The following is a 20869-nucleotide window of genomic DNA, read 5'->3' on the forward strand; positions in this document are numbered from 1 at the left end:
CTTTATTTATTAACCCTTCACACGGCTGAGAACCCACACGGCAGCCCCAGTCCCAGCCTTTCTCACGGGGGGAAGATGCAACCCCACATCACCATCCTCAAGCTTGCTTTGGGGGTGTCCAAACCCAGGAGGGGCCCAAAACTGTGACTCACCCGGAGGTGAACATAGCTGTGAGCCTGCTTTCCTTCTCAGTGCCCCCTGACCATGGAGACCCCTCTGCTGAGCCGAGCCCTGACTGTGAATTTGAACTATCTCCCCAAATAAAACAGGATGGATATCTGGCTTAGGGAGCCTCCAGCTCTCTCCATCCCAAGAGAACCAGGATGCTGGTTCAACACTGACTTCAGGCTGCACCTGGGGAGCGTGGGCTGGAGGTCAGCATGGCCAGCTGGGCTCTGCCTCCTCTCTTCCTTCTGCCAGCACTTGTTTTTTAGCCTTTTCTCCCTCCCTTCCACCAAAACATTGCAGGGAAGGGAGTTGTTGCTCAGGAACCCAGCTCTGGTGTAACCCTGTGGCCAGACAGGATAATGGACGGAGCTGCACACCCAGTACAGGAGCACAAAAGGACAAGAGACAGATTTTATGACGTCTCACCTCAGCATCCACCTCTCCTTTCACTCCTGAGTGCAGAACACCCCAAAGCCTGTGGTGCTGTAGCCAGGCTCAGAGCATCTGCAGAGTGGGAGCCCTCTGTGCCAGTCCCAGGACCTCCTTCAGCCCCCAAAACCCTTCATCCAAAGTAGAATCCACCCCGCAATGTCCTAAGGATACATTCCCTGCAACTTCTGTGGCACAGATTCCTCCTTCTGCCCAGCTGCCCAGAGCCCTGCTCCCCCCATGACAAAGAGTCTCCTCTGTGCTAGTGTAAAATCTCCCTCTTTCTTACCCCAAAAAAAGACTCTCCTATGGTTCCTTCCCTCCATCTCCTCTCTTTCCAGGAGAGAAGGGGAAATAAGATCAGTAGTAGGACTTTCCTTATCTTGTATTCCCTCCCACAGCTGTCCACCCCCAGATCTGGGGAGGGGCTCTGTTAGCAGCTGCAGGAGGGGCAGACCCTCGGAGTCTGGAACAGGACTTCTTCCCTGCTGATCGCACAGCCACGGTACCTTTTCCCTCCCTCCTTTCCAGCTTTTCTTCCCCTCTCAGCTCATCCCAGGTAGAGAAAAATCAGGCGTTTCCCCCTTGGGTGAGGCTCATCCTGGTCCTGCAGCACTTGCTGCCTCCGGAACAGATCTTCCGTACCATTTCCAAAGGACAAAGGGGAACCTGGGAGGAAGATTTCCCCCTGTCAAGTCAAGACAACTGCCACCATTTCGGGAGAGTTCGCACTTCATAGGCTCAGGGCCTCTGCATTGAAATGCAAACAGCCCAATTCCGGAGGGGCAAACATTGCCCTGGGCTGCAACCTCCAAATAATTCGGATCATCTGGGATGTGTTTCCCATGATCCGGGTGGCACTGCCAGGAAGGAATTAGTGTGAGAGACTATGGAGAGGCACACCTGCATGCAGGGAGGAGGGAAAACTCGTTTTCATTGCGGGCACTGGTGCAGCTCCAGCCCCAGGTGTCCCCAGTGCTGTCCCAGTGCTGCCATCTCCCAGCCCTTGCCAGGCTCTGCCTTCCCAGGCTGCAAACAGAGGGAGCTTCCAGCACAGCCGTACAAATTCCCGGAAAATTCCCAGCAAATCCACAGTTCAGGCAGCTAAACCCAGCCCCAGGAGAGACTGGAAAGCAAGAGATTAGAAGCCCACTGACCATCCTGTGCATATGGGAAGAGGTGAGAAGCTAAATGCACCTCCACATTCACTCAGTTTCTCTCCCTGCTCTGTATCAAAGGCTTGTCCCTTCTGCCAAAATCTTTTCTTTTGGGCAGCAAAGGGTTAGTGAACTCGAAACTCAGACCTGCTATTTTGCAAACTGTGCTTCATCCCAGCTTCAAATCACTGCACCAGATTCCTGAGTGTGTGTTAGACCTGACACTAATCAGCATGAAGTCCAAATGCATTTGGACTTAAATTTTTTACAAGTCAGATCCCCACTCCTGGCTGGTTTGCAGTCTACAAAGCTCGACAGTGCAAACCTCCCCTTGCCAGGCTCCTGCCTGCCTCTGGGGCCAGAATTCGGGAGTGAAAAGGGGATGGAAACCTGGTCTTGCTTGCAAAGAAAAGAACAGGCATCTACCAAACATCTCATAAATTAAATTTCCTGATTAGCAGGAGGGGTTGTCTAAATAGGACCGTGAATGCTTTAAATATTAGACTGAGGAGCTGAAAGGCTCTTGCTTTATCTGAGACTCTGAAAGGGGTCACTGGCTCTCTTAGGGCAATGCTGGAAAAGCTCATTCTGTTTGCAAATCCGACCTCTACCCGACCTTCACCCTGATGAGCCAGCCAGGGATCACAGAATTATGGAATATATTGAGTTAGAAGGGACCCACAAGGATCACAGAGCAGGTTGGGTTGGAGAGGACCTTAAAGATGATTTTGTCCAACTCTCTCTCATGGGCAGGGACACCTTCCACTATCCCAGCTTGCTCCAAGCCCCATCCAGCCTGGCCTTGAACATTTCCAGGGATGGGGAATCGAGAATCAGCCTGTGCAGGGTGTCCCCACCCTCTTGAGTAAAGAATTTCTTCCCAATATCCAATCTAAACCTGCCCTCTGTCAGTGGGAGGCCAATCCCCCTTGTCTTGTCACTCCATGCTCTTGGTAAATAGTATCTCTGTCTTTCTTGTCATCTTAACCTCTGGTCCAGACCAGAAACCTGCCTTTCCTGGTTGGAAGCAGGAGCCAGCAGTGCCTCCATAGCAACCAGATGATGAGGAGACAGGGTTTGTTTTGAAATCCAGTCCCTAATGGTGACTTCAGTGCCTGGGATTCAGCCCAGGCCTCCTGCTCTCCACAAACTCAATTTTTCTCACGCTGACCACAGACCTGCTTCTGTCTGAGGATGTGGAGAGCACAAAACAAATTCCCGCTCACTGCCCATGTCTGGGAAAAGCACCATAAAATCCAACAAACTTTAACCAGACCTGATATGGTTGTTAGGTCTCACAATTGATTTCCCCTCAGTGCAGTCCCATCTGGAAGGTTCCACCATAAGGAGCATAAACATATTCTTTTTTTCTCTTTCAACTAATCCCTGCTGAAGTGGGAATCTTTACTCAGAGCAGGAGTGGATGGGCACAGGCCCCTCCAGACCTGGATCTTTGGCTCAACAGGTGTTGGACCTGGCAGGGAAGGAAGATGCAACAGGCACCTGTGATGCATGTCAGCAGAGATCCATCTCCTTCATTTCCACCCCAGAACAACCCCAAGGGGGACATACAACCACAGGCTACAGCCTGCAGCTGGGGCAGTGATGTTAAATGAGTGAGAAAACAGATCATTGCAGTGTTGGAGGTCACATTTCCATGGCACACAGTCAAATTTACCCCCATTCCCTTGGCTTTCCCCATTGTCAGTGTCTAGGTAGCCTGGCTGTTTCAGGAATTTTGAGTGATGGGAGCCATCCCTGCCTGGTCCCATCCTTTGGCTCCAACTTAGAGCACACAACACGTCCCCTAACCTTTCCTTCCATCTCTGCCTGGGTGCTGGGTCTGGCAGAACAAAGCCTGGGGACAGCTGGTGACGTTGGAGCACCTTGGGCTGTCCTTGCCTGCATTTCTCAAGGACAAGCCAAAATATTGTTGCTTTCATGTGTGTGTGTCCCTGGAAAAAATAGTTTTTCATTCCAAAAAAACACAGAAAAAGGCTGAAAAGTTTGGTCTGAATGTTCCTTCTGCCTTGGTTACCTTGTGCACATGTCAGGGGTGACAAAGGAGGGGATTATGAAGAGCTGTGAACCTCCAGCCAGGCTCCTGCACCCTCACACAACGGGGCACAGCCCTGGCAATTTATTCTACCTCCTTGCTGAGCATTTGCCATCCCACTCTGGCATCCACTGGATCAGAAATCCACTGGCACAGACCTTCACAGCTCAAATCAAAACCGCAGGTTATACCTGGGCTGCCCAGGGGGTTTAGGCTTCCAATTTGCGCTGGCCCCAGTGAATTTTGGAGCCCAAGGGGTTTAGGCATCCAGTTTACACTGGTTCCAGGCAATTTTGGAGCTCAAGGAGTTTAGGATCCAGTTTGCACTGGTCCTAGGGAATTCTGGAGCCTGCAAGCCTTAGAATAATCAAATTATTAAGGTTGGAAGAGATCTCCAAGGCCACCAAGTCCAAGCTTTGGCCACACACCACCATGGTGGGCCCTGTCTTCCTGCAGGAATGACCCAGATCTGAGGCTGGATTTTGTCACCACCCTCGTGTTCCTGTTTGGTTCCTGCACAAATTCTGCACGCCCAGAGCCATCCTGGGGAGTCAGGCAGTGTGGGATGTGTGAGCAGGGATCAGGACACCCCTGACTGTACCCACAGCAGCCTTCACCCTCTGCCTGAATGGCCCCACAGGCTGATTCACCCCATCCCACCAAGGTGGACACCTCCAAGCTGGTGTGCCCAGTTCTGCAGCTGTGCCCAGCCCAGAGATTTCAGCTCTGCCTGAGCAGGAGGAGCCTGCAGGATGCTGGCAGTGCTGCCACGTCCTGCTCTCCAAAGTCCCTGCATGGCACAGTCCTCCCACGAGGGAAGGGTGACATCCCTGGTGGAGCATCCCTGTGCTGGTGACATCCTGGAGCAGCAGCCTGGATGTGGCCAATGGAGGGCACTCTTAGACATGCACACAAACCCACAGGCTCACAAACACTCCATGGGAGGAAAAAAAAGGGGGGGGGGGGGAAAGAAAAAGATAAGGATGACTGCAGAAAGGGCATCCTTCCCCACTGCTGCCTGCAGGACCATTCCCAGCACCCTGTCCCTGATCTGTTCCCACTGGTTCAGCACTTCCAGCTGCCCCTTCTCTGTCCACTGGCTCCAGATGTGCCGCTGTCCAAGATTTACTTCCCCCTGCTTTTCCTTCTCCTGACCTTGGTGCACGGCTGACATCCCAGCAGGGTGAAAACCACTCTCATCAAGCTAATCCTCCTTTCCTGGGGCTTCCCATTTCCCTGTAAGAAGGTCCCCAGATATCACACGAAATATCCTTTTTGCCTGAGGCAGAAAAATGCCTGGCCCTGAAAAGCTCGTCCCTTGCCACTCTGAGGAAACACAGGAGTTTGTTCTGTCCTTATTTGCGAGGAACTGTTAGCAGAGACAAAAAAAAACCAACAAAAAAGCTGCAACAGCTTGGAAATTTTGGTTTTTTTTTTTGGTGAGGGAGCAAAGCAGAGTGGAAATGCCTGGAAAAACACGGTGGCATCTGTGAGCTGACAGTGCAGAGAGGAATCACAAAGGGCTCAGATCTGGGTGTTGCATCGGCTGCAGTGGCTCTGCTGGGCTGCAGGGAGAGGAGTTACACCCTGGAAGGCTCCCATGGAGCTTGGGAGGTTCTGGAGCACCATCACTTTCATAAAATGGGTACTCAAAATCAGGGGTTTTCCTTAGTCTTGTTTTTTATGGCCCATTTTCCATCCCTGGAAATGTTCAAGGCAGGTCAGAGGGTTGGGCAAGGGAAAGGTCCCTGCCCATGGCAGAGGGGGTTGAATTAGATGATATTTAAGGTCCCTTCCAACCCAAACAACTCCATGATTTTCAAACCACAGATTTCTGCATGGCCCCCTCACATCCTGGAATATTTGCTCCATCACTGCAGCGACTGATGTGCTACACCCTGCCTCTCTCTGACTCTCCTGAGTGCAGAGAAAGCCAAAACCTCACCTTTCTGTGTTAATAAATTCCATATATACACACACCAGCATCCTTCATCCCAACTTTCTCCCATCTCCAAGCAGGAAAGGCACCTGCCTTAGAGGTGGACCCCAGCAGACATGGAACAGCCTGCAGAACAGCATTAACAGGGTGGGAAGATTTTGATTCTGATGGAAATTGGCTTGTGGGGTCAGGATCCCGATCCTATTTCAACTTTCAAAGGCTGGAAGAGGGGATTTGGGGAAAGGGAGGGATGGAAAATAGGAAGTATCTAGAAATGGATCATCCTGGGGTTCCCTGAGAGGCTTTCAACCACAACGAGGAAACTCCAAAGCCCCCAAGCTTTGGTTGAACCCTCCCATCTGTGATCTCCCTCCGCACTGGCCAGATGGGGAGACACAATCAGGGGGAGCCAGAGGCCAGATTTGAATCCTGGCTCCAGGATTTCTGCACACTGTCAGTGAAGCATCTCTGCCAGTTCTTTCCCACCTGAAAAAATGGATGTGAGAAGCATCCTCTGCTTTCCCTTAGCGCTCCATGATCTGAAAAATTCCAGCAGAGTGCTGGAGATGATGATTCATTTCCAACCAACCAGGATTTCATCCCAAAAGGAGATTAATTTAAAGACTAAGGTGTCTGTTCCAGATCATGTTAACTATAGATGGGCTCATAACTAAAGCTCTCAGGGTTTGGAAGGTCAGGCTCAGTTCCTGGCTCTGGATTTTTTTTTTTTTGGTGAGTGGGATCAAGGGACAGCTGAGCACAAAGACTGGACCTCAAAATCTAGGATCCAGTCAAAATTCTGTAGGGAAAAGCCTGGCCAACAAGGAGGGCCAGCTGTGCTCCATCTGCCCCCAGATGCCTGAGGAAAGGAGGCTCAGGGCTCTGCTGGCTCCCACACAGCCTCATCCAGGGGTTTTCTGTGCTCTTGGTGTCTTTTAAGCATCACCTCATCCCAATCCACATCTATTTTTGTCCTCAACTTTCCTTTGCATGGGTGCAGGTTTTTTTGGTGTTGTCTGTTGGGAGCCCTGGCAGGACTTGGGAGTTTCTCAAGGATTTTATCGGGGCAGATTTGGTGTCCTTGCACAGCAAAGTCAAGGAGCACGTGGGGGTTCTTGGCAGAAGGTTGTTGATGGAGGCCATAATGTTACATCTCACCCTGCCTCAGTTTACCTCAGTTTAAGGAAAGCAGACTAAATCCCCATTAAGAGTGGGATTACAGCAAGCCTGCTGTGAGTTCCCAGGAATTTCCTCCCTCCCAGGGGAATACACCGTCCCTCTGATCCTGGTAAGATCAGCCTTTCCTCCATGCTAGCATCACTCACACTCTCTGCTTAGTTCAACTCCCATCCATCCTCATCAGTGGTTCCACCTGAGGAACAACACCCGAAATGCCATGGCTTCTACGCCAGCAAATCCTAGAAAAATCCCACTTTCTCCATTCCCTTATTCCCACCTGCTCACAGCCAGCCCTTTGGGGTCTTTTTCCCTACGTTACCACCCTGCTCCTGAGTGTGAGGGTTACACAAGAGGGCCTCTGAGGGCAAGGTCACCCTGACGAGTGAACAGGAACGCTTCCATTGCTGCTCATTTGAGCTGGGAACCGGGATGGGATTGATTGGGAATTCAGCTGGAGGTTAAAAGCACTGGCATTAGCTGGGGAGCTAAGTGGGAACACCCCAGGGACAGGGGGTGTTTAGGGAGGGGCTGTGTGTGCGTGGTGAGGCTCAGGCTTGCACAGGGACATGTGCAGGGGGATGTTTGGCAAAGCTAAACCTGGGCTTGGGGATTCACGTCCTGACACTGCTCACTCCTGCATCCCACATTAATCATATCCTCAGGCTCCTTTTCTGGCCCCTGAGGACAAGAGCCTTGACACAGCTCCTGTTCCTGTGGCTAAACTGCCTATTCCCAAAGCAGAACAGCCTTCCACAGGGCTTAATGCTCTTAATGCTCTCTCCTGAGCTGTGCCCTGGCGTGGTCTGGGGTGGGGATTATTGGCTGGGGCAAAATCCTCACCAGGAAGTGTCCTGAGATGGGTGGGCAGTGATGTGTTAGTGTTTCAGGCCAAAATTTAGGAAGAAATTCTTCCCTGGGAGGGTGGGGTGTCCCTGACACAGGCTGCCCAGAGAAGCTGTGGCTGCCCCACCCCTGGAATTGTCCAAGGCCAGGTTGGACGGGGCTTGGAGCACCCTGGGATAGAGGAAGGTGTCCCTGCCCATGGCAGGGAGCTGGAACTGGATGATCCTTTTGGTCCCTTCCAACCCAAACTTTTCCTGTCACACGGCACCTCAGAGCTGGGCTGCCCAAGGGAAACCAAAGGAGGCAAAGACCCAAAGAGCTGATTTTGCAACCAGCTTGGGGCTGGGATCTGCACAAGCTCAAGTCCTAGTGCTTCTCCCAGCAGCAGGAAAGGAGATTTCCACTTGGCTGCTCTCCAGCTCGTACCTGGCTGGGGATGGTCAGCAGCAGGAGATGACCAGAGGCCTCTGAGCAGCCCCAGTGTGCAGAAAATTTAATGTGGGCTCTTCTTCTGGTTCCTTCCATGGCTTTGGATGGCCGTGCCTCAGTTTCCCCCCACCACACAAGCAATGTTTGTACCCCCCCAGTGATGGGGATAAATTTCCTAGGCGGCAGCTGGGAAAAGATGGAAAGACTGCATCAGAGTCCAATTTTACATCAACCCTGAAGGTGCACCATGCTGTTTTTGAATGCTGCTGTCTCAGCAAAGTTAAAACTGGATTGGGAACATTTCCCCTTCTGACAACAGGAATTCAGCTTGTAATTTTAGGCATTCAGTTTCCAATGCCCAGTGAGGACGTCATTGCACACAGAAGTACCGTAAGATCCTATTGCTCAGATTTGCAATTTTCCAGCAGTAGGGAGATGGAGATTCAGGCTGTGCCTACAAAAGACACTTGGAATGCAGGTCCTTTTAGGAAAACTAGAACTGTGACCATCCCTGGCCTTACTTTCACTGTCCATAGGGTGAGGACCACAAAATAACTTGAATTCCAGGGCTGCTTTAGCTATGGGAGAGGCTCCACAGGGTCTGAAATGAGGGGTTTTGGGGTCTCTGGTACCACACTAAAGTAGGCAAATGGGAACTTCCCAGAGTCAGGAGATAGCAGAAGTATCTGAGCTTGAGCAAGGAACCTTTCTACCAAGCTGAGCACAGCCCCTGAAGGTGGAAAGAAACAGAGACAAAGCAAATCCCTTTTGAAGCCCAAATTTTCCGTGGTTTTGGATCCAGCCATGACCTTGAGGCAGCAGGAGTCTGCACCCTGCACTTAGAAAGCAGAAGAAAGATAAATATGTGCGTTCCTGCAGCACCTTCTCCCCGAGGTCCTCGAGGGATGCAGCGAGCAGCAGTGAATTAAGGCTCGTGATGCTGGGAGCCATCCTCACTGACCCCAAAGCCTGACTGAAGGAAGTAGTTTTTCACACAGCTCATAATTCAGCCGGGGACCTCATTGCCACAGGATGCTGTGGAGGTTAAAGGCATAAAAGGGCGACAAAATGGATTAGGGAATCAGAGGAGGAGAGGCCAATCCATTGCTCTTGAGCAGGATGGCCTGGGTGCAACTGCCAGTCTCAGGGTGGCTTTTCTTTGCTTTTCCTTCAGCCTCCTGTGGGTCATCCAGATGGATTTGGGTGGTCCTGGGTTGGGGCAATCCCCAGTTTCAGTACAGACTTGGGGGATGATGGGTGAAGAGTAGCCCTGAGGAGGAGGATTTGAGGATACTGGTGGATGAGAGGCTGGACACAAGCTGGCAGCGTGAGACTGCAGCCCAGAAAACCAACCAGATCCTGGGATGCTTCAAAAGAGTGGCCAGCAGGGTGAGGAAAGTGATTCTGCCCCTCTGGTGAGACCTCAGTGCTGGATTGGTCAGCTCAGGAAAGACACGGACCTGGTGGAGTGGATGCAGAGGAGGGCATCCAGAAAATGATCCGTGGGCTGGAGCCCCTCTGCTGCGCAGACAGGCTGGGAGAGCTGGGGTTGCTCAGCCTGCAGAAGAGAAGGCTCCATGCAGACCTCATTGCAGCCTTTCAAAATACACAGAAGGATTGTAAGAAAGAGGGGGAGATGCTTCTTAGCAAGGCCTGTGGAAACAGGACAAGAGACAGCGGCTTTAAACTGAAGGAGGGCGGGTACAGGTTGGATATGAGGAGGGAATTTTATACAATGGGGGTGGTGAGGCTTTGGCAGAAGTTGCTTAGAGAAGCTGTGGCTGCCCCATCCCTGGAAATGTCCAAGGCCAGGTTGGATGGGACTTTGAACAACGTGGTCTCGTGGCAGAGGTTTGCAGCCAGATGACCTTCAGGGTCCTTTCAAACCAAGCCATGCTATGTTGCTGCCCATGGAAGCAGGGAATGGAGTAGATGATCTTTTAATATCCCTTCCAAACCTGTCTGCCCTATGATTCCATGATTCTATGATTCTGTGTCTCTTATTACGTCCCTAAATAACCATTCTTTCATTTACTGTAGAAAGGTGCAGGGATATTAAGCCACAAAAATGATGTTCACACTGCCAAACCATCTACAGAGCTTGAAACTTAAAAGAGTGTCACAAGCCACATCCATGTTGTTAAAACCCCAAAATGGGTTGGCCTGATCCATGCTCTCTCTTTGCTCTGTGGGAAAGCAGCCCTTGGGATGGATGGTGACCTGCCCTGTCCTAAATTCTTCTGGAGTGCCATGCTCATCCTCACGCAGGGCAGTTCCTGAGCTAACCATGCTGGACAGCAAAGAATCCTGCCTGCTGTGCTCCCTGGAGACTCCCCTTTTCCTCTCAGACTCCTCGGGGCAGAAACTGCCTTCTAGGCTGCCCTGTAACAAATCCTAGGATGCTGGAATGCAGAGAGGCTGGCAGAGGGATGTAATCACAGCACAGGCGTTAACAAGCTGGATTATTCCTCGCATCTCATCCATCAGCCTCATGACAGGCAGTTCAGGATTTGCATAAACGAGACAGATGTACTCTGTTCCCCTTTCCAGTCCTCTCTCCAGGAACCCTTGAGCAATGTGACGTGGGAGAGAAGATTACTGGTGAGGGGCAGGCGGGGGGGGTTATTGGGAGGCAAAGTTCTTCCTCTCTCCTCACTCTCTTTGGTTTTGTTCAATCACAGGAGGTGATGGAGGACATTCTGGAGTGATTTGTGCAGCTCTGAGGATGTGCTGGTTCGGGGCTGGGGTTAGTGAGCTGTCTGTGTGCAGCCCTGATGAAGATGAAGGGCTGAAGGAGAATGGTTTATATTTATTCTGAGGAGGGCTTGGGTGATGCTTCATCATAGGGATGACAGCAGAATCTGGGATTTTTACACGCTCCTTTATTTGTGTGAGTATTTCCTTCTGCCTCGGAGGACGGGAAGACAGGACTGAAGAGCTGGAGGGCAGCTGGACATGTGCAGGCAAGAGAGCTTAAATTTAGGTTACTACACAAGACCCAAGACCCTGGAGGGGAATTCAGCTACAAAGCCATGTGCTGGCAATTCTTCTTGTCCCATTTCCTCCAGAGAAAGATTTTGAGGCTCCTCCTCCAGCTTCCAGCCCAATGGTGTTTAGGGAAACCTCAGTCCCGGTGATCCCGAGCAGCCCTGCTGTGACAAACCCACCTGTGCAGCACAGGAACCTGCCCCAGTGAGCCAGGAAATGTAGGAATGATGAGGAAGGTTCCAGGAGGTGAGGAGTGGTGCCTTTTTTGCCCAGAGGATAGACTGACCCAGCACAGTGGGGCGCAGTGGAAGTCTCCAGTCTCCCAGGACAATCCCTGGAGGGGCAGGGGCATCTCCACACAGAGTGCCAGGCTGGAATCCAGCACAGGTTGGTTGGGAATGCAAGCCCCCACCTCGTGCCAGACACAATGAGCAGATGGCCCTCCTCTAGTTCCTGAAGAACAGGAATCCACATGCCAAATCAATGCTAATTTGCCCTTTTGCTGTCTGTCTCCACAGGCTACGTCTCTGCTGCTGAAGGATACGAGGCAGGGGCTGTGTTTTGGCTCTGGGACCAGGCATGGCACAGCTTGTGGACACACCCCAGCCCTCCTTCCCTCTGAGAGGGGCTGGCCCCATCCCACAGAGCTGCAGGAGAGGGTCCCTTGGCTCAGCCATCTGCCACGATGTGTCCTGGCACCGCCTTGGGCCAAAACTTCACCAGGGAGCGTGGAAATAATTAAATGGTCTGGATGATCACGGGACCACTCTCGTGCCTGCCTGTAATCCCTCAGTTATTTATGGGGAGAGATGGAGCCTCAGAGGGAGTGCATGGACATGGACAGCAAAAGGGGGAGTTCTCTCAGGTGTCACTGCAGGAGCTGAGGGGTGGAAGGGGCCTTAAAGACCATCTCATTCCCACCCCCTGTCATCAGTCCAACCTTCCACTAGACCAGGTTAATCAGATCCCTGTCCAGGGATTCCCTGGTCTGGAATCCCTACAGGAATGGGGAGTCCACAGCCTCTCTGGGCAGCCTCAGCTCTCTGATCTTCCTCTGGGGAGCAAATCCAGGTGTCACCTCTGTGGGATCAGGTAGACTTTTGCATTGAAGCCACACCAATGGAGGGGCTTTTCCTTGTCTTACCCTTCTCTGCCCATAAATCATCAACTTTTTGAGTAGACTGTGACCCCTGCCAGCAGATCAGAGCACTCCCCTCAACCCTCAGCATTCCTGACCCAAAGAGCAAGGTGAGGAAAAGCATTAATCCAATTTTTTTATTTGTTTATTTTTTTTTGTCAGGGCTGCCCTTTGGTAACTCACAAAAAGCCGGTAAACGTGGGTAGAGCGGATTGACCTGGTTAAGGCGAGCAGGAGCATAAAGTTTGCTGCCAGTGCCTTTCATGAGAACTGGATCTTCTTCCCTCTCCCTCTCCCTCCTTCCCTCCTTCTCCTTTGCCTTTGCAAAGTGCGACAGCGTGGGGATGAATCGCCTGATTGTGTGCTCCTCTTTCCCCCACCACGCCGCTCCAACAGCAGGGCTGGGGGATGGAAAAGGAGCCCAGCTGCCTCTTGTGGGCTGTTCTCTCTCCACCCACCAAGCACTTTAAATCAGACACAAATTAACACCAACTCCTGGCATCCTTTATTAGCCGGATTGGCTCACTTTGCTTTGCTCCTATCTTCTATTTTAATACTTCGTATCTTTTCCCCCCCAGCCCCACCTTCCTGGAGAGCGCACCTAACAATAGCAGCAATGCACTGGAGAGCAGGGACAGCTCTTCTCTTCAGCTCTTACAGGTAGTGTTGATATCTGGTGTCTCAAGCTTTAAACCAGGCACTGTGCCCCGGTAGGGGACAGCAATCCCTCAAATGTCTCATATTTCTGGGATTTTTTTTCACCCAAACTGCTCTCAAAGCATCGTTCAGGGAGAAACCCCATGCACAGAGTCACGAAGATGATGAACGTCACCTTTAGGGTACAGAGCATTTGTCATTTATCATCTGAGATGGAAATTATGTAAGATCTCTTCTCCAGCACGGGGAGTTGAGGCAGCTGAAATCTGACTGCCTAATGTGTGATGTGGTGCAGGTGAAAACCTGAGTCCTCTGTAGCTGCAAGGGGTCACTGTCACCAAAGGCTCCTCAAACATAAGGAGATGTCCCCACACTCTGGGAAAAGTGGCACCAACATGGTCACTGGTTCTCTTCATGATGGGGCCCCAGGACCAGAGTCTAAAGAAGAGCCATCACTGGTGGAAATACACAAATTATTTCATGAAGGGCCACAAAGGTGGTCAGAGGGCTGCAGTACCTGTCCTCGAAGGCTGAGAGAGCTGGGGTTGTTCAGACCACTCTGGGGAGAGAAGACTCTGCAGACACCTCAATGCAGCATCCAAGTGCCTTAAGGGAGATTACAAAAAGGAGGGAGAAGGACTTTTTACATAAGCAGATAGGGAAAGGACAAGGGGCTGTGGTTTTAAACTGAAAAAGCACAGATTTAGCTTAGAGAGTAGGAAGAAATTCTTCCCTTTGAGAGTGGTGAGGCCCTGGCACAGCTTGCCCAGAGAAGCTGTGGTTGCCCCATCCCTGGAAGTGTCCAAAGCCAGCTTGGATGGGGCTTGGAGCAACCTGGGATAGGGGAAAGTGTCCCTGCCCATGGCAGGAGGTCGGCACTGGATGATTTCCAAGGTCCCTTCCAACCCAAACCATTCCATGATTCTATGATCACAGGGCCCTGTCCCTCTTACACTCCTGTTTTTTCAGTCCCCATCATCAGTGTGCTTGATGGAGGCAAGATGAGAAGAACAAATAATGGGATTCCTGCTGGAAGCACCATGGAATTGTCTGTCTCCTCCTGGCTGGCTGCTTGGCCACGTTTGCCAAGCTGCGCGCCATTCGGCGACTGTCAAACCTTTTGTGGATTTCCATCTCTGCAATATTCGTTTCTTAGCAACTCTGTTTGCTTTTAGCAAAAACAAAATGTCTCTGCCTGTGGCATGCTATTTCGGGCAGAAATGGTGCTGTTTCAGGTCCATGCCAGTCAGAAGGACCCTGGTGAAAATGGTCCTGTCTGCCCACTCACTCTTAAGAGCACTAAGTGAAATTCTTATTTGTTTCCTGTGTTCCACCTGCCGCAGGGAAAGCGCAGCAATCCTGGGCACAGGCTGTGGCAATCAGCTCCTACTGCTCCACTGCTGTTCCACAGTCCCTGCCATTCCTGGATCCTGGAGCAGATTGCATAACCCAGGTAATAAAGGTAGAAGTCAGCAGCAAATTTTACAGAGCAACAAAGTTCCAGTGAGAAAACGCAGTTATGTGACCCCTGTGTACTTTATTGGGAATGTCCTTGGGCTTGCAAACTTTGTTTGGATCCAGCTCTACCAAAAGCTTTGCCAGCACATCCTGCTTGAGAGAAAGACCAATGAATTTGGAGGGCTGACCTTGTAAAAAAGCTCAGCAACAATTTCTCCCCTGGACCAAGAGTGAGCAGCACAACACAAGGGTCACTGTGTCATTGCAGGATCCATGCTTTTAATTTCTTTATTTTCATGTGATCACAAAATGGTTTGGGTTGGAAGGGACCTTCAAGATCATCTCATCCCACTCCCTGCCATGGGCAGGGACACTTTCCTCTAGACCAGATTGCTCAGAGTCCTGTCCAGCCTGTCCTTGAACACTTCCAGGGATGGGGAGTCCATCCTATTGTTTCCTTCCCACAAAATGTTACAAATCCAGTCTCTGTCTAGTACAAACTGGAATGAGTGGCCAGCTCTTCTCAAAACCCCTCTGCAGGGTAAGTTTTATCCTCCTTCATGAGTTCCCAGTAAGGGTAAAGACACACAAACTGACATTAAACAGCATCAGCACCTCTTGAGATTATGATTTAGGAGATCTGATCGATTGAAAACTAATTCCAATTAAAAACCAGCCAGGCAGAAATGCTGCCTCACTTCACAAGCTCAGGAAGGAGCTGAATTAAATAAGATCCCAGAAAAACAAATGGGACTTGAAGGCATTTAGCATCAGTGTGGGGAGACAGATGAATGGAAAATGGGACTTTCAGAAGGTGAAGATCATTTGTGCTTTAAATATAACTGCAGACATCAACTCTCCCACCCATCACAATCCCTCTATTTTGTATTCTCAGTTTGAGTCGAGTTCAGTTGAGCACATCACCCTGAGCATACCCCACACCTCCGAATTCCTCGCAATATTTAGGACAGGATAGAGATCTCACTGACTCAGTCTGCCTCTTTACTTCTTTACTCAGAAGCTCCTTTACTTCTCCATTGCTCTGTGCCCACGGGAACTGCTGACCCCCTGATGTCTGATTTGTGGCATTTTAGACACTTTGCAAGTGGCTCAAATGATGATGATGATTCTCTGTATGAATCCAAAAATCCCCAAAAGCTGGTTAAAAACCAGACAAGACAAAGAGGGAAAAAATAAAACTTGAATTTTAAAGATCTGTCGGTGTCAAAAGTATAGCTGCAGGATGAGAATAGAGGGAAGGAACTCAGCAACTTCAGAGTTAATACCTTAGATAGGCCTCAGGAGGCCTCTGAGCACCAGAGAAGTTCTACATGGAACTCAAGTGGTGTGTGAACTTGTACAGTTTGTAGCCATTTTCTCTGGAAATAAGGACTTTGATATAGATCCAAAGTTATTCACTGACTCCAAGAAGACTCAGTGACGTCAGCGGGGCCAGGAGTCCATCTCTTTATTCCTGAGCTGAATGCCTACATATTGTTTTCATGCAGCTGTAAAGACCCCTTTTATGCATCTTCTTGATTTTTCTCTGGCTCATTCATCCTGATTCATCCTCCTCTGCTTGGAGCTCCTTGAATATCCTGCAAGAAGCCCACACACTCAGACACATTCTTGCCTGAGCCTACATCACAGCGTATTTGTCCAGCTAATTTTTACTGAAATAAAGTTCCTGCCTTGCAAGATTGCCAAGAGCAATTGTTTTGGTGAATCATAAATACTGCAGAAAGTAAATGTTGGTTCAGGTTTGTTTCCTCCCTTGGCAGACCAAGCTCTGAGGGTGCACACATTCCTCAGGAAACAGAGATTTTAGTTCAGCAAATAAACAATGATGACAATGGATGTGCATTAGGAGAGTCCTACATTTGACTCTGGGAGGTGAATCTGCAGAAAATCATGAACCTCTCCCTGCCAAGGATCACCAAACAGCAGAAGTGTGGAAGTAAATGATGTGTGTACATCCTCACCTCTGCTCAGAATCCTCACCTTGCCTGCAAACCAGCTTCTCCAGGCTGAGGAATGACCCAGGAAGGTCCCAGGGCCAGGAAGAGAAGATAAAGTAGATTGTGCCACTATAACTTAAGGGTTGAACCACAGCAGAGAGAGGTACTGTGCATTTTACATGAAGTTTTTTTAAGGGAAAGTACACAAGTTGCCCAAGACTTGAGAAAACGGGGATTTTTTCACTTTAACCACTGGGTTTTGATGTTTAAGATCCAGGTAGGACCACCTGGAAGATGACAGAGTCATAGGATGGTTTGGATTGGAAAGGACCTTAAAGATCATCTCACTCCAACCCCATGCCATGGACGGGAACACCTTCCATTAAATACTCAGAATGAGTGATTTTAGTATATCCTTGGATGCCCAAAAGACAGAGATGTAAATCTGAGTTGTCCCCTCAAGATTCCTTGGTCTGTCTCTGGGAGGAAATGGGAATCTGCAACAGGGAGTGATTTTGGACAAAGCTACTATGGTGCAAAGTTGGGCAGTCCTGCACTGGCAGAGGAGCTTCCAGGGGCACATTTTTGGATCACTGCTGTCCCCATGTCTTTGGGAAGGCCATAAATTCCCATGGACAAACTCATCCATGGACAAATTCCTCAGCAGCACTGCTCAGTGAAGACAATTCATGGGGAGACAGAAACTGGACCTCAAAATAGGGATCCAGACCCCACTTTGGGACTAAGTGCCAAAAATGTTGTTGAGCCAGATTCCTTTATTAGGGCTTACTCTAGATCTTTTTCCTGATACCAATGGAAGATCCTTATCTTCTCCAGCAGATACTGACTACAAGGCCCTCTAAATTTTACTTTAGTACAAATAATATATAAAGGTAACGCTGTCATATTTCATAATATGGTGACTGTAATTCCACTCCCATTAAAGAACAATTGCAGTGTAATTATGATAAGTGTGTTCTCAGACACGCTTTCATACCACAAATACAAATGTAACATAATTATACTCCATTACAATATATATTAATATTGCAACTTAATTTTGCGATAATGCAACAATATAATTGGTAATTGCAGGACGTATTGGATGTATCAGTGCTTTACATATGTGCACACACATGCACACACCCCCTCGTGTCTTGGGGAAGAAGTGACTGAATGGTTGATGGTGTGGCTGAGAATAAATACTGCAAATGTCACTGCAGTGCTGTACATTCAATTTAGGTAGCACAGGGACACCAGAGAGCCAACACAAACCACTCACTCATGCAGTTAATGTTCTTATTATATCAACAGAAATAATTATTGATTGAGGAAAAAACCAAACCACAGTATAATTACATTTTAATTGCAATATAATTCTACTGTAATTACACTTTTTCTGTTATTTGGCTTGGCCAATAACAATCAGGTTAGTGAGACATTGTTCTCATAATTTTAAAAGATTGTATTATTGTGTGATATTGCACGGCATCCCAAGAGAAGAGGTTTCATCCTTGATCAATTATTTCAACATAAACCTGGATTAGTGTTGGAAAATTAACAATAAAGAGCAACATTGCTGAATAGCCCTCCTGAACCCTTCATGGCTCTGGTGTCTCCAGATCACTGGCACTCAAACAATCTGAAAAAAATCTGCATGGAAAGATGAGATGCCAGAAGATGGGCTCTTACCCTCTGCCAGCTTTTAAGGAGTCTGAAATAGCCAAAGTGTTTTGAGTGGAAGGAAGATTATTCTAATTCTATTCTAATTCTAGGTTCTCTCCCCAAAATATCACTTGATTCAAGACTATCCAGGAAATATGTGAAAGAAGGTTATGGATCCTGATCCCACTTTTCTCAAGATGCAATGCCATGAACACCCCTGGCTCCCTCCAAAGTAATTGATGATGGAAGATGTTGTTCCAGAGAAGCTCTAAAGAGAATTTTGTTACTTGTCTCAGAAGCCAGAAAGGTCTGGGAGACCTCACAAGTGAAAAGAGACAATTATCTCATCATCAGCCTCAGAACATTTTTGTGCTCAAAGCATTGGCAAGAACAATTAGTGTCCTCCCTTCCCGCATTCCCTCTCTTATTTCCTATTCATTAAAAAAATAATAAAAAATCAAACAATGAAAAAGTTGGAGAAGGAACGAAATCCTGTGTGCCTCCCGGATACTCTGGATGATGCAGTAGCCATGGCAACAAGCAGTACAACAGAACTCCTTTACCTTTGATTTTTCCTTTTTTGTCTTAATGTTTACAAGGAAAAAATTGAATTTTTGTTTCCAGTTCATATCCTGTGTAGGCCAAGCAAAACACTTGGTAGAGTTTCTCATGAAACTCTACATCTCTCCCTCTTTTTCATCGTTTACATGAGGACATGACCAAGCCCCAGCTGAAATCAGGTTGTCTATGAAGTTTTCATCCCCTGTTGTTAAATCCCCCCCTGAAAAAAAACCCAAAAACTACGGGAGAGGAAGGTGGGAGGTGAGCTGGAGACATCCTGAACAGCACAACAGTTTAAAACTGACTTATTCCCACAGCAGACCCCAGAGACTAAATGTTCTGGAGGGTCCCAGGAGGGATTAAACAGATTCACAGCGTCACAATCGATCCATGGTTATAGAACAGGTTTTTTCAGACACAGCTCTAAATCAGAGAAAAATAATCATCCTTCAGTCAGTAACTGCTGGATGTTAGCAGTGAGCATCACAGATGGGATTGCTTTATACTCATTCCTTTCTGCTTTATTCTTCCCATTGGCATCTGCCCAAGAAAGAGGTGGAATCACCATCCCTGGAAGGGTTTAAAAAATGAGTAAATGTGGTGCTTAGGGACATGGTTTAGTGGTGACCTGGCAGTGTTGGGTTAATGGGCAGAACTGATATCTTAGAGGTCTTTTTCAACCTGAGTAATTCCATGATTCTGCACTGTTTTCACAAGCTCCATTGATCATTGGTCTCACCCAGCATGGCTGTTACAGATTTTGCGTTCCAAGTCACACCCAGCCTTCAAACTTCCCACCTGTCCTGGAGAACGGAGGTGTTGCAAGGTGAGGGATGATCCCGAGAGAGGATCTGAGCCAGTGAGCCTGGATCAGGATTTGGAAAGGCTCTGGCGTGGTCCCCGAGCTCAGGAAGGATCTCTGGTGAGATCCCTTGTCTGACAAATGCCAAATTGTGCAGTAAAGCACAGATCATGTGCAGATCATGGACTGCTCATCCGAGTTGTCTCCAGGGCTGGGAATGGTTTGTAATTTTCACGGCATTCCAGGGAAACCTGAAGTGAGCACAGCGGCACAGGAGATGAGCTCAGAACTGTGGCCCAGTGCCTGCCACTGCAGAGGTATTCAAGCCTGGCATCTTGTGTGGGTTTCTTTTTTTAAAATGAGCTGATTTCAGGCCAAGGCTCCAAGCAGAAGTTCAGGGTGGCGAGGCCATACCCTACTGACACCTGATTCACTCAGATCCTCTGAGAAAACAGAGGAACTCTTGACTGCTAGGAAAAGAACTGGAGGGGTTTTTTTTTTGTTCATTTGTTCTGTGGGTTGTTTCTTGGTGGATTTTTTATGCCAACAACCCCCACAGGAGACACTGACTGGAGCCTGGCTTTGACTTTTGCTCTTTCTCACCTTGCCCAGCAGTAACACCATGGACACACAGAGCAGAAGAACCTTTACCCCTCCTTGCAGCTCCAGCCCTTCCTTCTCTCCTGGAGCAGGCAGGCAGACTGCAGCAGCTCCGAGAGAGGGGCCAAGTGTTCTCATGCTGCTCCCCAGAGCCAGGAGGCTGTGGCAGAGTCAGGCTCTGTGCTAGGACTTGGGCTTGCAACCAACGCTGACACTGCATTGCAGCACTAGGAAAAGTGGGGAGGGAGGAAAAGTGATGCACACCCTGCAGGGAAAACAGCAGAGGTGGGATCATCATCCCCATCTCTGGTGGGAGCCCTTAGCCCAGCAGGGCTGTGCTCCCATGGCACTTCATCACAAAAATACAGAGAGGCAAACCTAGCACTGACAGGTGACAAAATAAATTTAAATAAAAAGAAAAGAAAAAAGAAATTAAAATAAAACCAAACTCCCAAATGTGTAAAGCACAAGCCTAGCTGAGCTGGCACTTCTGCTTCCTTCCACAGCCTAACTCATTACTTTATTGAGTGCTCTGGGATACTCAGAGTGTGAGGCTGTGCTCTTAAAAAATACACCACTGTCCTACAGTCAATTCCAGTCGTGTTCAATAGAAAGCAGATCAGGCTGTTACAGAGCAAACCCTGCCAGAACCAATAACTGTACAATCCATGGCGTTATGCTAAGATGCTGCTTCAATAAATTATCAGCTAGGAAAAGTCTGGATCCTTTAATACTCCAGAGATTTGTGACTGCGCAAACCTGTGTTTGGATACAGATAAATGCAGTTAAACAGATTCACCGGATGCTATTGGCTGAGGGTTCTCTGACTGACAAGGAATGAC

The 20869-nt window shown here is 49.0% G+C and overlaps 1 protein-coding gene across 11 annotated transcripts in view; it reads right to left on the reverse strand.

Moving 5' to 3' along the window:
* The window catches only part of ADGRB1 (adhesion G protein-coupled receptor B1), a 278660-nt gene that overhangs the window by 200115 nt on the left and 57676 nt on the right, over window positions 1-20869 (reverse strand). The window contains exon 1 of one of the 11 annotated variants that reach the window (XM_088055264.1): window positions 1243-1325. The exons of 7 other annotated variants lie outside the window; for them this stretch is intronic. The gene's annotated coding sequence lies outside the window, so the exon portion shown is untranslated. 3 more of the 11 variants (XM_088055259.1, XM_088055252.1, XM_088055247.1) reach the window with 3 other exon arrangements.

Source organism: Pseudopodoces humilis, chromosome 1 (assembly GCF_049639895.1).
Source record: "Pseudopodoces humilis isolate 2021_Gansu_Grassland_sample_001 chromosome 1, ASM4963989v1, whole genome shotgun sequence".
NCBI lineage: Eukaryota > Metazoa > Chordata > Aves > Passeriformes > Paridae > Pseudopodoces > Pseudopodoces humilis.